Genomic DNA, 16,999 nt, shown 5'->3' with positions numbered 1-16,999 from the left:
AGCGCACTCTTTCCTCGTGCACCTGTCCGTCACACACCTTTCTCGCGCACACTCTTGCGCACACTCTCCCGTCACACCCTCTGTAACACTTACCACACCGCGCTTCCATGTGCTCCCTCGCACACGCGCTACGACCGACTCACTCTCGCCAGCACCCTCACTACTCCTTGGCACGCACTTTTTCCTCACACACCCCAGAGTCGGACTTTCTCGCACACCTCCTTTTTCACACACCAGACCTGTCGCACACTTCACCAACGGCCTCTCACGAACACCCGGGTCTATCTCGACCCCCAAGCTTATTAAATCACCTGGCGCATCATACGCACGACCATATTGGTCACCACTTACACCGGGTCCTCTTTCTCTTCGCTTCTCCTCCATCACCTGCGAATCCCTCATCCGGTTAATGAGCACATCATCACGATCCGAACACAGACTTTGGACCAATTCTTTTACTTCCTCCTTTATCTCTTTCTTATCCTCTCTCCGTCGCTTCTTAATTTCGCTCACCCCTTCTTCCACTTCTTCTAATTTCTGCTTCACCTCCTTCATCTCTTCGTGCGCCCCTTTAAGTTCTTCCTCTAACTCCACTTTATTTTTTTCTATGTGCTCCCGCACCTCCCGCTCTTTAACCTCCATCACCTCTACCACCTTGTCCATTTTCCTCATCAGGTCCTCATGTACCGTCTGACACTCTTTTTTAATTACCCCTACGTCCTTTTTCATCTCCTTCTGTGTCGATTTTAAACCCTCTATTACCGCTGTGTTCTTCTTTACCTGGTCCCCCAACTCCTTTTGTCCCACTGTCAGTTGTTCTACTCCCAGCGTCAACTCCTCTATACCACCTTGCAATTTTACAGTCCCCTTTCTCACCTCCTTCTCCATGCGCTCCTTACAGTGCCTCACCTCCTCGCGCACTCCTCCGACCTCCTCACTCACTCCTCTCCTGATCTCCTCTCCCATCACTTGCATCTCCTGCCCAGATGCCACCCTCATCTGCTCCATTTCCTCCCTGTGAGCATCCAGTTTGGCTTCTACCCCCATTTTGACCCCCTCTATCTGCTGCCCCATTTGGTTAACTTCCCTTTCCGCTTGGTCCCTCATGTCCCTCAATTTGCCTTCCATGGTGTTTTCTAACCCCTCTAACCCTTTTTTCATCCCTTCCATTTGATTCTCTTGAGCGGCCATTCTGTTTTCTACCCCCATTAACCCCTCCTGTATTTCCCCTAATCTATTGTCTAATCCCTCAAATTTGTTTCCTAATCCCTCTATTCTACTCCCTAACCCTTGTTTCACCCCTTCTATCCCATTGTCTAACCCCTCTAATTTCTTGTCTAATCCCTCACCGGTACCCCTCGCTTCGTCCCTCATTACCCCCATTTCGTTTCCCATTACTCCTATTTTGCCCTCCAATCGCTCACCCTGAGCATCCATCCGGTTCCCCATTACCCCCATTTGGCCATCCAATCGCTCACCCTGAGCATCCATCCGGTTCCCCATTACCCCCATTTGGCCCTCCAATCGCTCACCCATTTGTTCCATAAGGGCCCTCATTTGCAACATAAAAAGGTTCGGATCCACCAGGGGCGCTGCCACGGTCGCGGGCGTGGACGCCGTGGCCACCTCGTGCGTGACAACGCTATTTTGCGACCCTGCCGCCCTCACTGCTTCGCTCTCCTCGCGTCCCTCAATTTGGTCCTGGACCGACCCTGCCTCACTCTCCCCTACCGGACCCCAGCTGTCTTGGTCTGCCATAGCGCGACTTTCAAAATTCGGGTTTTTATTTCCGTATAACAAAATCAAATTTCGCCGTTATAATTTCGCGCGGGAAACGCGCTCCGAATTGATTCTACTACAAATTTGGGCCTAATAAATTTAGTCCCGGGTCCGAATTCCACTCCTCGACACCAATTGTTACTGACGCAGCTTAGATGTTATTTACCGAGCGGTTTGGTATGACCACGTCTGCACAAGTTACCCGATTATACCCGAACGTTGACTAATCGCGCTACGCTAGATCAATGAAGGAAAAGACACACGGCTGGGATTAAAATGACACGACACCAGGGATACGGTTCTCAAGACCTCCGGAGGAGATTATATTCGTTCGGAAGGTTAGATTACAACTACAAGAGGGACAGCATAGTAAGGTGGGCACTTAAACACACTCTTATATTAACCCCAACAGACGACAGATAAACGGGACAAAAGGCTGACTCACACGGGGATTGATGGCAAGGAAAGGCAGGTATTCGATGGCCAGCACAAGGTGCACCTTGTGCTCAGGGACAGGATAGCGCGGCCCAAAAGATGCAGGAGGTCTCTCAGCGCTCGGAGGTGGCTCTCTTGTCTTCTCAAGGCTCAAGCTCGGGGCGCATCTGATCTCACATCCGGTAAGTCGCTGCGTATATCCGGCGGGGAGTGACACGCCCTCGGCTCGTTAGCTCCGCCCCAGATGGAATCGGCTCGTTGCTTCTCATTGGGTGCATGCGGGGGGGGTTACCGGCTCCGCCCTTGACGAGGGGCTGACAGGGAGCCCCTTCGTGGTAACCCCGTGGAGCGCATGGTCATGGCGGCTAACCGAGCTGGTGGGAGGACGCACACTCCCCCCGCGCGCCGTGGTTGTAGTTGTTGTTGTAGCTGTAGTTGTTGTTGTTGTTGTTGTTTGGGGAAGAAGATGGAAGGAGGTATGGGAAGGTCCTAAACTCACTACTGGTGCCATATAATCACATTCTGGTGCAACGAAGAGTCAGAATTAATGGAAAGGAGTCCTTAACTGACATAGACTAAGAATAACTAGCAAGATGTCCGAAAGTTGTCTACGTGAGATGCGGTGGACCTGGGCACGACATTTAATGGGGGAAAAAGGGGAAGGTCGGTTCTACAGAGTGTTGTTTACAGACAATGGGACTAGGGAATGGGGGATTGGGGATAGTTGGGGAGTATTGGGGAAATAGGGGAATATTTACAAGCGGATATGGAGGCCAAATTCCATATTCGCAACAATATATATATATATATGTATATACAGTGGAACCTTGACTTACGAGTTTAATTCGTTCTGTGACCGAGCTCGTAACTCAAATTGCTCGTTTCTCAAATCAAATTTCCCCATTAAAATGCATTGAAATGCTATTAATCCGTTCCAGCCCGCCAAAAACCACACCAATTTTTTTTTAAATATACAGTATATATAAAAATATCTCGCGCTTTATATTTCACCTGTATGCAGCATACAAGTTGGCAGGATGGCCTGGACTGGAGGTACGCACACTTGACTCTAAAGTCTAAACTGTCCAGCCTGGGTTTGAATCCCGACCCAGCTATAACTTGTCATGGGTGAATCACAGGCAGGGTGATTCATCAATGTGTGTACCGCTAAACTGGGCGCCCCGTTTGCGTCCCATTAGTTGTTGGATGTTAAGGATCTCACCGTGTTTTCCACAAAGAGAAGGCGAGCTATCGCCGGCACTCTGAACAAGTTGTGGCCTGGCATGCTCTTCTCCTCTGCCGTTATATACGTCCTCCTCGACACCTCGCTCATGTTTTTCGACGATTGCGTGTTTTATATCCAAGCACATCATCCTCTTCTTCTTCTCAGTACCGTGTTTTCCACAAAGAGAAGGCGAGCTATCGCCGGCACTCTGAACAAGTTGTGGCCTGGCATGCTCTTCTCCTCTGCCATTATATACGTCCTCCTCGGCACCTCGCTCATGTTTTTCGACGATTGCGTGTTTTATATCCAAGCACAAGTTTTATATAAAACACGACGATTGCGTGTTTTATATCCACAAGTTGTGGCCTGGCATGCTCTTCTCCTCTGCCGTTATATACGTCCTCCTCGACACCTCGCTCATGTTTTTCGACGATTGCGTGTTTTATATCCAAGCACATCATCCTCTTCTTCTTCTCAGTACCGTGTTTTCCACAAAGAGAAGGCGAGCTATCGCCGGCACTCTGAACAAGTTGACGGCAGAGATACTGTACTTGCACGGCAAGATAACCACGTGACCAGAACCCACCTGGTGGCGTAAACTCAAAATAACCAACATGCAAAAACAAAAATGCAGCGCTATACGACAGAGATACTGTACTTGCACGGCAAGATAACCACGTGACCAGAACCCACCTGGCGGCGTAAACTCAAAATAACCAACATGCGAAAACAAAAATGCAGCGCTATACGACACAGATACTGTACTTGCACGGCAAGATAACCACGTGACCGGGTGGCGAAAGCTCGTAACTCGGATCTCGGCTCGCATCTCAAAGCAATAAACCGCACGAGCGACGGCTCGTATCTCGAAAAACTCGTAAGTTGGGGCACTCGTAAGTCAAGGTTCCACTGTATATATATATATATAATTTTATATATACAGTATGTATATATATATATATATATATATTATATATATATATTATGTATATATATATATATATATATATATATATATATACATATACATATATATATATATATATATATATATATATAAATATATATATATATATATATATATATATATATATTATATATATATATATATATATATATATATATGTACATATATATATATATATATATATATATATATATATATATATATATATATATATATATATATTGTTACGGAATTAGACGTGGGCACTCCCCTTAGCAAGGGGGGGTTAACCCCTTGTCTTGCTAAGCTGGCCGTCTCCGTTCCTGGGGGTATGACGTCACGCCTGGTCAGCGCTGAATAGGGTATTAGGCCAATCCTTCCTATGACCTTTGTACCAGCGCTTTCCGGTACGCAAGGAAATACTCCCACCCGGACCGCAGCGTGATTAATGGATTACGCCGAGCGAAGCGGACTGCGGCGCGGGCCGTTAACAATGACTAACCCGACTCATGAGCGTTGGCCAAATCGTGCCACAGGTATTCAATCAGGGAAAAGACAAGGACGATCGGACGAGAATGAAAACCAAAAGAGTACGGAGGAACAGGTATTTATTACTAATTATTTAGACAACCCAAAGAAAGAGAGACGAACGTAATTTACAGAAAAAGACAGTGCAATTCTTAAACAAGCTTCCTTATTCCCACAGGACAATACAAACAGACTCACATGAAAAGGGAATTGCAGGCAGGAACGAATGGGTGGAAGGAGAAGGTTCAGGTGGGACACAGGGCAGGAAGGTCAGGGAAAAAATGCGCAGCAGAGAGGTCCGCTCCAGGTTCACAGTTCGGAAGCGAGCAGCCGGCGGCTCCACGTATTCGGCTTCACACGGCAGGGCTTCCTGCAGCAGCTCGTCTCTCCTTACTTGTCTGTCTCATACCGACTCTCCCTTCCGTCTGCCTCAAAAGCTACTTGCCAATCTGTTGCATGGCGGGACGTATCTCTTCTCTCATCTGCGCGCGTGTCTCTGAAGCTCTCTCCTCTCTCAGGTGGGGGCCTCGCGCCAAGGGTTTTATAACCCTGCCCTTGGAACCCTCGCGAACTTGCCAGATCTTTCCTGCCACGCCCTCTCAAGCCATGCCCACCGAGCTCTGGTTGGTTGTAAGGGATTTGACTCCACCTTTGGTGACGAGGTGGGGCCACGCCTGTGATGTGGTAGCTCCTCCCCCTTCTTCTTCGAGATGACCTCGTGCGCATTGGAGTCTGGGGCGAAGCAAACAGCCCAATGCAACGGCGGTGAACGCCGCCTTACTGGCACTTTTAGGAGGCCACGGGGATATCGCAAGGGATCCTATCTTATTTGATTTGATGCAACGGAGAGTCAACTATTGGAAACACAGCCTTACCTGAAACACATACTAATGACATAACTATTGAGAAGAGCCTATGATTCGCTACGTGTTGCGATGTGGACTAACTAAGGTGCAATTATTTCAATTAACAGCCAATTAAGGGGAAATGTACACAGGGGTTATTTATCAGGGAATTTCCTACTAAGTTTACATGTGAAGGTTCTAAAAACCGCAACACAGCACCCTCATTCCTCACGGCACGTCTCGGGCCGAAAAAAACCTTAACTTAATGTGACACTCAGGTGTAATTTCCCTCTACAATTAACCTTACCCTGAGTGCGACAGTTTTAAAACACAATTAAATATGTCCCCCTACTACGTTGCATCCTACCTAACAGATTCACGCTCACAGGATAACCGAATTGCGGAATTAATTCTCAAGCTACACATTGACGGTGGGGAGCATTATTTACAAGTGACACTATTTTGTATTTACACGCAAACCCAGGACCTGTCATTTCTTTGAGGAAACAATAAGAAAATCCTGTGGGAGGGAGGAAAGAGCATGCACTGCATCGATACACCACCTCACATGCCCGGGGATGCAGAATTTTATTGTAATGCATCCCTGAGCATGCAAGCACCAAAGCACCAATCAAGCACCAATCAAGTGCTACATTGCACATACAATAAAACAACTGATGGTCTTGTCACTGCTGCTCTGCTGGGCCGTCGTTGTTGATGTTGTCTCTTGATGTTCTCTTTCTTGGTGGCTTGCTGCCTATTTGCACAATAATAAATAAAAAAGCACAAAACGTGTCCATTTTATTTATGGCCCACAGGGGCCAACTATGGGTGGTCCACCTGTAGGGCAAAAGGGGCCACCTCACCGTGGTCCGCAAGCAACTTTCCCGGGCCATCATGGCCGGTCCCAGCAGAGGGGTCATGCCCCAAAACGTGGGGTCCATAAGTGGTGCTCGGCCTCAGAACCGTGGTCCATATGGTGGTGCATGGCCGCAAGACGTGCGGTCCATAATTGGTGCATTGATCCAGGCAGCTGGCAGCGGGGGCTCGGGCACACAAATGCGGCTCCCGCACACTCTCCCTCAGTGCCCAGAGAGCACGGTCCATGGAGGGTGGGGGGGGGGGGGGGGAGAGGACAAAGCAGAGTCAGCGAGGGCAAGGGCGCAAGGCTACACATCAATAAAGGCAATGCAATGATGAGGTGCGCCTGGAGATCGAGTGGAGAAAGCTCGTCCCTAACGTACGCCACCCCACCTGTCACCTACTCTACCCTTGCCCCTTACCCCGTATTTACAAAACAATTTACAAATTCGTCGCTACGTCCTGTCTTCCCCATATCTCCCCTAATTCCAAATTCGTTACCACAATCCCTGTAACAAAATTTGCCATCACCCAATTCATCATCAATCCTCATAAGGAAGGAGAGATGGAACGACCTGCACAATGTCTCACCCACGTCATGATGCGTCTCACATTCCCAAAAACACCTGCACAAAAATAATCAAACCATGGCATGGTGTGGAGTTCCGTTATCACCTCAGGTGAGTGGATGTAGATGGTGCAAGGAGATTCTTAATCCTAACTAATTCCTAAATGACATTAACACACTTTACACTACCCGGGGTCTTTCTCTGCCAAACCATTGGCCGTCTTACACTATGTGGTTCTAAAAACCGAAATCCCATTGCAAATACTGTGGCGCTCTCCAATTTGGGGTCTCACTCCCCCGATTCAACTCCCTGTGCCTTTGCACAATTTCAGGACTGGGTCGTGTGGCTCCCCTAGCAGGTCTACTCACCTGCACACCTCCGCCACTGCAGTTGCCTCCGAGCTTACCTGCTCCTTACCCTAACCTATCTAACTGGGGGAAGGCCCTCCCTGGCACTTACCCCCTCGGTGCCCTCTCGGGCACTGGGCTACCCGGGTCCGTCCTCCGGATCCTCGGGCCCCATTCACAACAACTCTACCGACTCCCAGAGCCCACCGGCGGCCTCACCTGGCCGACATCCTCACAGTGGCGGAGTGCCCATTCAACTACACACACTAACAGGCCACATGCCCAGCCATTTCCACTTCACTGATGCACCCATCCAAACACCATTCTACCACACGCACCGCAGATGCCAATATCCACCACAATTTACCTATACCCACTACCTACTTTTAAACTACCCTCCCTGGGTATTCGTGATAGGGGTCCACCTTCTCCATCCACTCTCTTCGCACCAACCACTCCACTCCACGTTTTCCACACGACTCACTCCACACCATCCATTCCATACTCCATGTATCCCAGACCATTCATTTCATCCAACCATTCTCCATACACCTGTTCACTTGCACACCTGTGCTCACACACACCTGGTGGCTCTTGCACCCTCCTTTCCTCCCAGGCTTCTTCATTCAATACAACTCACAATCACCTCACACTTTTCACAATACGCTGCTCAATACACTTTCCATTCTCCAAACCATTGCCTCCGGCACTCAGATTTTCCCACGCTCATACACACACCTTTCCCGAGTATTGCCTCTCAATTCCTCATTTCAACATGCTCACCAGCAAGAACTTCCATACCAATTCCTCATTCAATAAACCACAAACACACTGCATCATCTGATCTACCTGGTGCCCTTCTAAAACTCGCGCTTCCCAGTCGCCCCTTATACTATTGCGCTCCCTCGTCATTATAATCCACTAATCTGCTACGTCCCCTACTACAGGTACATGTCGCTACTTAATTCTCATGTCACCTATGGTTGTTTCTAAGTCCCTATACATTTATCCAAACCCTTCCTGGCTTGGTTTTCACCGCCATAACCCCATAATCTATAGCTCATGTGCCCGGAGGATGTGAGGGACGGCAGAGTTGCCATTCTTCTACATCACCATTGCCAATCAAATTTTGCCCATCACGCCAATCAAATTTGCCAATCATGCCAATCAATTTACCCATCAAATTTTGCCAATCAAATTTCACTACCTATCACATGTCCGTTAACTTTGAGCCTCGGTGCGTCGTTACATTTTCAAAGCTCGGCTTCGCAAAGCCAAGCGATGAATGCGGGTGGTTTGGTCCACTGATGGTTGGGTCCGTCCAGCATTCACGATTCTGGGGAGGCGGCATGCTCGGGCCGAGATTCCACGCACCATCTCGGCGCGGAGCCTTGCGGGCTTCGGCCCGACGACCGAAGCTCGCCTGGTCGGAACCCCGTCCCCGCCAGGGGGCGAAGGTCCGACTCGGCCCCCCCTCCCCCGGAATCGCGCCGATCGCCGCTCTGACGCGGCACCGACCATTCAGTGCGGGGCCCGGCCCGAATCGTGTACGACGCCTCAAACAGGAGCGACGCGCTTACGGTCCCGGCCGGTCCTCGCAGCAGCGCACCGCGCACCACGCACCGAGTGCTCGCGTCGGCTAAACGTCGGCCTAACCGCTGCTCCGTTTAACGTCGATGCCTTACTCGCATGCTCACACGCATACGTGACCCCTTTCACACTCTCCAAACCCGGCGCTCCAACGCCGCTCATAAATCCCACGCACTCTGTTATTGCACTTTCTCCTACACACCACCCAGGTACACTCATTCCGCTCACAGACTTCGTTACACACCTGGCCACCGCACACCTTGGCACACACTCATCATTCGCACACTTCATCAACACACCTCCTCGCACCCTCTCCTCGGTCACATCCTCTGTGACAAACAGGGGTGTGCACTCTTTTGCACACCCAATCCCAATGCACTTCAATGTGCCCTCTCGGACCCGCGCCACCACCAACTCAGGTGTACAATCCCGCACACGCTCGACCATTCCAGGTGTGCATTCTTTCTCACTTGCCACAACCGACTCGCACTCCGTGTCACTCTCACCACCACACTCTGTCGTGCATTCCTTCTCACTCTCGACAGCACACTCACTCCTCGGCGCACACTTTTTCCTCACACACCCCATAGTCGGACATCCTTGCACACCTCCTCTTTCCACACACTCTGCACCTGTCGCACACCTCACCAGCGGCCTCTCACGAACGCCCAGGTCTAGCCCAACACGCAAGCTCACTGAATCTCCCCTCACACCATATACATTCCCGAGCATATCGCCACTCACCTCGGCACCTCTTCTCTTCCGCTCCTCCTCCGCCACCTGCAAACTCTTTATTTGGTCAGTAAGCACATCATCACTCTGTGAGCACAAACCTTGCACCAATTCCATCACATCCTCCTTTATCTCCTTTTTAGTCTCCCTCTGTCTCTTCTTAATTTCATTTACCCCCTCTTCCACTTCCTCTAATTTTTGTCTCACCTCTTTTATTTCCCGGTGCGCCCCTTCAATTTCTCCCTCGAAGGCCACCTTGGTCGTTTCTATGTGCGTTCTGACTTCCCGTTCCTTCGTCTCCATTGTCTCTGTCACCGTATCCAACCTCTTCGTCAACCCCTCGTGTACCATCTGACATTCCATCTTTGTCGCTATCAGTTCTTTTTTTTTTTTCTCTCTCTTTTTGTGTAGCTTTCAACCCTCCTATCACTGCCGTGTTCTTTTCCACCTGCTCCCCTAACTCCTTTTGTTCCACCGTCAGCTGCTCTACTCCCCGCGTCAGGTCTTCTATGCCTCCCTGTAACCTAGCCGTACTGTTCCTCAGCTCTTTCTCCATGCGCTCCTCACCCCGCTTTACCTCCTCGCGTACCCCCGCGACCTCTTCGCCCACTCCGCGCCTTATATCCTCCCCCATCTCTCCAATCTCTTTGGTAGATGCCGCCCTCATCTGCTCCAAATCATTCCTTTGGGCATCCAATTTACTTTCCAACCCGATTTTCACCTCCTCTATCTGATTCCCCATCTGCTTAATTTCCCAGGCGGATTGCTCCCCTATTTCCCTCAATTTGCCTTCCATCTTGTCTTCTAACCCCGTTAACCCCTTCTTCACCCCTTTTATCCTGTTATCTAACCCCTCAAATTTGGCTTATAGCCCCCCGATTTGATTTCCCATCTCCGTTTTTAATCCACTAATTTGGCTTCCCAATTCATTTCTCATCCTGCCTTCCATTTGCTCAATTTGGCTTCCCAGCCCCCTGTTCTTTTCCATCTCCTCACCCGACTTGACCATGAAGGCCTGCATTTGCAGCATGAGGAGGTCCCAGTTCATCGGCGCCGCGGGCGCGGCTGCATCAGCCACGCGCGAGGCGCCATTTTGTGCGCCTGAAACCTCGTGCGCGAGGCCGCCATCTTGTGCGCCTGCCGCCCCCTCCACCACATCCTCGTTGCTTTCCTCCTCTCTCTCTCCCAATTCCTCCCTGGGGTCCTGGGCTGCCTCTAAACCCTCTTCCTCTACCCCCACCGGCATCCGGTCGCCTTGATCATCCATGGCACGATTTTAATTTGGAATATTATAATAAAATTTCGGCCGCTCCAAATTTTGAGTGCGTTACGCGCACTTCGGGTCAAATCCCACTCCCAGACACCAATTGTTACGGAATCGGGCGACGGCACTCCCCTTAGCAAGGGGGGGTTAACCCCTTGACTTGTTAAGCTGGCCATCTCCGTTCCTGGGGGTATGACATCATGCCCGGTCAGCGCTGAATAGGGTATTAGGCCAATCCTTCCGATGACCTAAGTACCAGCGCTTTCCGGTACGCAAGGAAATACTCCCGCCCGGACCGCAGCGTGATTAATGGATTACGCCGAGCGAAGCGGACTGCGGCGCGGGCCATTAACAATGACTAACCCGATTCATGAGCGTTAGCCAAATCGTGCCACAGGTATTCAATCAGGGAAAAGAAAATGACGATCGGACGAGAATTAAAACCAAAAGAGTAAGGAGGAACAGGTATTTATTACTAATTATTTACACAACCCAAAGAAAGAGAAACGAACGTAATTTACAGAAAAAGACAGTGCAATTCTGAAACAAGCTTACTTATTCCCACAGGACAATACTGTTACGGGACCGCGGCGAGGATGTTGTTTGCCGAGCGGATGGCCGCCGCGCCCGAACAGTTACCCCGACTAACCCGATTCCTGAACGTTGGCCGAATCGCGCCACAGATATTCAATGGGGAAAAGACTAAAGCGAAGGATGTGAAGAAGAAGAACACCAAAGCAAAAAGGTTGGAAATGCTACTAAATTTATTCCTACTATTTACACAATCAAAGAAACCAAGGAGAAGGAAGGATAATAAAATAAAAACAGAAGAAGAAGAAGCGGACACAGTGAACCTTAGCTTATCTATGGCAGTCTTACTTAGAACCCTGGACAGAACAAACGAAAGACGGACTCACACGAATTGGGAATTTGCAGGCAGGAAGGATCGGAAGGAGGAATGGCTTGGCGGGGGAGGAAGGTTCAGCGGGGATCGGTCGGGCCGGAAGCGGATAGCCGCCGTCAATACCCGAGCTGGGATCGCCAAAACAGCCGCGGTTCCAATCTGCACGACGAAGCCCCTCCGGTGCACCGTGCGCTCTTCAAAGCTGCTCCTTAGAACTCTTTTGCACTTGGCACTGCACACTCAGCACTTGCTCTACTTGGCACTTCGCACTTCGCCGCTCTGACTCGCTTGCACTTGATCGTTGCACGTATCTCTGCATGGATCTCTTTGGACGTATATCTTAGGACGTATCTCTCTCAGGACGTTCCTCTCTTGCTTCGCCCTCGTGCGCACTTCTTTCCTCCTCTCTCTTAGTCCAACAACTTCAAGGCTTTCGCGCGCGCTTTTTATAGCGCCTCAGGCGATCAAGCCGCTGGTGTCCAGGACACGCCCATCGGTGAGCTCGCCTCGGCCCTGATTGGTCGGCACGGCCCTCTGGCTCCGCCCTTGATGACGATGGGCGGGCACGTCCAGGATTCGGCAGCTCCTCCCCCTTCTTCTCCGAGCCGACCTCGTGGCGAATGGAGTCGCGGAGGGAACAGTTGGCAATTGTTGGAAGGGGAAGGTGAAGGGAATCTACTCTTCTTTCACTTGGTGCAATGGAGTATTTAAATTAATGGAAGACACAGCCTTACACTAATACACATAATAAGGATATAACTACTGAACAGGGAGATATGGTGTCCTGCGTGTATGCTTTATGGAATTAACTATGGGAACGCCCTTTGACCTTTATACAACAAATGCAGGAAGGAGGGTGACATTTTACAACAATTCATTACACAACAATAAAAAAAACAACATTCTCATATCCACAACAATACAAACAGACTCACACGAATAGGGAATTGTAGGCAGGAACGAATGGCTGGAAGGAGAAGGTTCAGGTGGGACACAGGGCAGGAAGGTCCAGGCAAAAATGCGCAGCAGAGAGGTCCGCTCCAGGTTCACAGTTCGGAAGCGAGCAGCCGGCGGCTCCACGTACTCGGCTTCACACGGCAGGGCTTCCTGCAGCAGCTCGTCTCTCCTTACTCGTCTGCCTCGTACCGACTCTCCCTTCCGTCTGCCTCAAAAGCTGCTTGCCAATCTGTTGCGTGGCGGGACGTATTTCTTCTCTCATCTGCGCGCGCGTCTCTGAAGCTCTCTCCTCTCTCAGGTGGGGGCCTCGCGCCAAGGGTTTTATAACCCCGCACTTGGAACCCTCGCGAACTTGCCAGATCTTTCCTGCCACGCCCTCTCAAGGTATGCCCACCGAGCTCTGGTTGGTTGTAAGGGCTTTGACTCCACCTTTGGTGACGAGGTGAGGCCATGCCTGTGATGTGGTAGCTCCTCCCCCTTCTTCTCCGAGATGACCTCGTGCGCAATGGAATAAGGGGTAAGCAAACAGCCCAATGCAACGGCGGCGAACGCCGCCTTACTGGCACTTTTAGGAGGCCACAGGGATATCGCAAGGGATCCTATCTTATTTGATTTGCTGCAACGGAGAATCAACTGTTGGAAACACAGCCTTACCTGAAACACATACTAATGACATAACTATTGAGAAGAGCCTATGATTCGCTACGTGTTGCGATGTGGACTAACTAAGGTGCAATTATTTCAATTAACAGCCAATTAAGGGGAAATGTACACAGGGGTTATTTATAAGGGAATTTACAACTAAATTTACATGTGAAGGTTCTAAAAACCGCAACAAATATATATATATATATATATATATATATATATATATATATATATATATATATATAGTTGCGGATTTGAGAATCCTGTGGTTTTTTTTTTTGTTGTTGTAAGTGTAATGAATCTTGTTGTAAATATCACCCTCCGTCGTGTAAAGGTCAAAGGTCGTCCTCCTAGTTAATCCATATACATGCATGTAGCAAATCATATATCCTTCTAAATAGTTATTTCCTTATTGTGTGTATTAGTTTAAGGCTGTGTCTTCCATTAATTGACACTGCATTGCACCGAATTCAAATAAGGTAGATTCCCTTTCATTCCCAAAGCCCCCATTCCCAAAGCCTCGATTGCCAACTGCATTCGCCCTCCATTAAACACGCGGTCGGTTCGGAGAAGAAAGGCGTGGCCCCCACCTCATCATGAAGGGTGGAGCCCCGAACAACCAACCAAGGCTCAGGGGTATGGCTTGAGAGGGTGTGGCCTATATAACCCGCGGCGGGACGCCCCCACCTGAGATGAGTCCTTGGAGAGCACGCGACGCACCCCACCTGAGACGAGTGGAGGAAGGAGGTGCTTGAGGGAAAGAGAAGCACGCATGAGCTTTGGAACCATCGCAGCTTTGAGACCACCGCAGCTTTGAGCTTTTGCGAAGCAACGCCGCCGGGCGAACACGATTGAGGAAGGGCGGCGGCTGCTCACTCCCGGCCCGGCCGTCCTCCCGTGTCCAGCTGAACCTTCCTCCCCTTCCAATCATCCGTGCCTGGCCTCATCCATCCATTCGTGTATGTGAGTTTGTTTTGTGTGTCTTGTCCTGGGGTTAAGTAAGACTGCATAGTATAAGCTAGTAATTGCACTGTGTCTTCTGGTCCTTCCATTCTTTCTGTCTTTATTTTCTTATCCTTCCATCTCCTTGGTTCTTTTGATTGTGGAAATAATAGTTAGTAATAAATCAGATTTGTTCTTCCTACCTTGCCTTTCTTTCCTTTACATCCATTTCGTTTTAGTGATTTCCCCATTGGATGCCTGTGGCACGATTTGGCCAACGTTAAGAATCGGGTCAGTCACCTGCTAATGGTTCGTGCCGCGGTTGCTAAACCGCTCGGCAATTAACATCTGTTCACGGTCGCGAACGAGGTTGCGCACCTGCCTCTCCGGAGGGAGCTTGGGCAACTTCAGGACCACGTCGGTCAGTCATAGACGAGGGGATTAATCCCCCCTCGATAAGGGGAAAAAAGGCCGACGGAGAGATCCGTAACAATATATTGCCAACTTGTTCAGCCCGAGAGCAGACCGCAAGATGCTGAAAGAAGTCTCTAAGAACCCCAGAATGACATCACGGGACCTACAGGTAGCTCTTGCCACTGCAGGTATTTTCATAGCGTCATAGCGTTCATAGCGTTCATAGCGTCATAGCGTTCATAGCGTCATCACGTGATCGCTCTGAGCGAATCAGCGCCCACCTGCTCTGGTTCCGTTGATTCCGTGCGCTGAAATGCGCTGAGGTAAATATGAATAAAAAATATGGATTGTCAAATATTTTTAGGTCGGCCATGTTCTTCCCAGGCTCAATGGCCATGTCTATGCCAAATATCAAGCACGTAAGCCTCTCCGTTTAGGAGTCTATCGGTAACATTACACACACACACACAAACTGTGTTTTATATATATAATACTAGCAGAAGTACCCGGTATTGCCGGGCGGGGGAGGGGAGGGGGAGGGGGAAGGGGAAGGGGAGGGGAGGGGAACGGGGGGAGAGCGAGCCCCTTGGTAAAGCGAGCGATTTTTTTTTTCGTAGCGTCAAAGGGTCATAGCGTTCATAGCATCATAGCGTTCATAGCGTCATAGCGATTTTTTTTTTTCATAGCGTCATAGCGTCATAGCGTTCATAGTGTCATAGCGTCATAGCGTTCATAGCATCATAGCGTTCATAGCGTTTCATAGCGTCATAGCGATTTTTTTTTTTCATAGCGTCATAGCGTCATAGCGTTTCATAGCGTCATATCGTTCATAGCGGTTCATAGCGGTTCATAGCGTTTCATAGCGTCAGAGCGATTTTTTTTTTCATAGCGTCATAGCGTCCATAGCGTCATAGCGTTCATAGCGTCATCATGTGATCGCTCCGAGCGAATCAGCACCCACCTGCTCTGATTCCTTTGATTCCGTGCCCTGAAATGCGCTGAGGTAAATATGAATAAAAAATATGGATCGTCAAATATTTTGAGTTCGGCCATGTTCGTCCCAGGCTCAATGGCCATGTCTATGCCAAATATCAAGCACGTAAGCCTCTCCGTTTAGGAGTCTATCGGTAACATTACACACACACACACACACATTTACGGTTCGTAATTCGATTTCTTCCGGAGAATTCTATAATTTCTCGATTTCTTATGCGCATTATTTCTCCCAATTCAGTCAGAGCGAAGGGCGGAAGCGAAGAGCGTTGTTTTTTTTGTTTACGGGCGTACGGGCGGGGTAGAGCGTACGGGTAGCGTTTTTTTTTTTTTTTGGCAAGGAACGGGCACCCACGTACGGGCATGCCCTAGTATATATAATACTAGCAGAAGTACCCGGCATTGCCGGACGGGGGAGGGGAGGGGGAGGGGAAAGGGGAAGGGGAGGGGAGGGGAACAGGGGGAGAGCGAGCCCCTTGGTAAAGCGAGCGATTTTTTTTTTCATAGCGTCATAGCGTGATAGCGTTCATAGCATCATAGCGTTCATAGCGTCATAGCGATTTTTTTTTTCCATAGCGTCATAGCGTTCATAGCGTCATAGCGTTCATAGCGTCATAGCGATTTTTTTTTTCATAGCGTCATATCGTTCATAGCGTCATAGCGTTTCATAGCGTCATATCGTTCATAGCGGTTCATAGCGTTTCATAGCGTCAGAGCGATTTTTTTTTTCATAGCGTCATAGCGTCCATAGCGTCATAGCGTTCATAGCGTCATCACGTGATCGCTCTGAGCGAATCAGCACCCACCTGCTCTGATTCCGAGCGCTGAGGTAAATATGAATAAAAAATATGGATCGTCAAATATTTTGAGTTCGGCCATGTTCGTCCCAGGCTCAATGGCCATGTCTATGCCAAATATCAAGCACGTAAGCCTCTCCGTTTAGGAGTCTATCGGTAACATTACACACACACACACACAAACTGTGTTTTATATATATATATATATATATATATATATATA

The 16,999-nt window shown here is 49.3% G+C and overlaps 1 protein-coding gene across 1 annotated transcript in view; it reads left to right on the top strand.

Annotated features, from left to right (window-relative positions):
• Window positions 1-16,999, top strand: part of LOC137436645 (actinia tenebrosa protease inhibitors) — a 107,735-nt gene that overhangs the window by 79,220 nt on the left and 11,516 nt on the right. The window lies entirely within an intron of this gene.

This window comes from Myxine glutinosa, unplaced genomic scaffold (genome assembly GCF_964187855.1).
Source record: "Myxine glutinosa unplaced genomic scaffold, kmMyxGlut1.1 SCAFFOLD_521, whole genome shotgun sequence".
Classification (NCBI taxonomy): domain Eukaryota; kingdom Metazoa; phylum Chordata; class Myxini; order Myxiniformes; family Myxinidae; genus Myxine; species Myxine glutinosa.
Note: the sequence above shows the minus strand (reverse complement) of the source record. Positions and strands in the feature narration are given on the sequence as shown.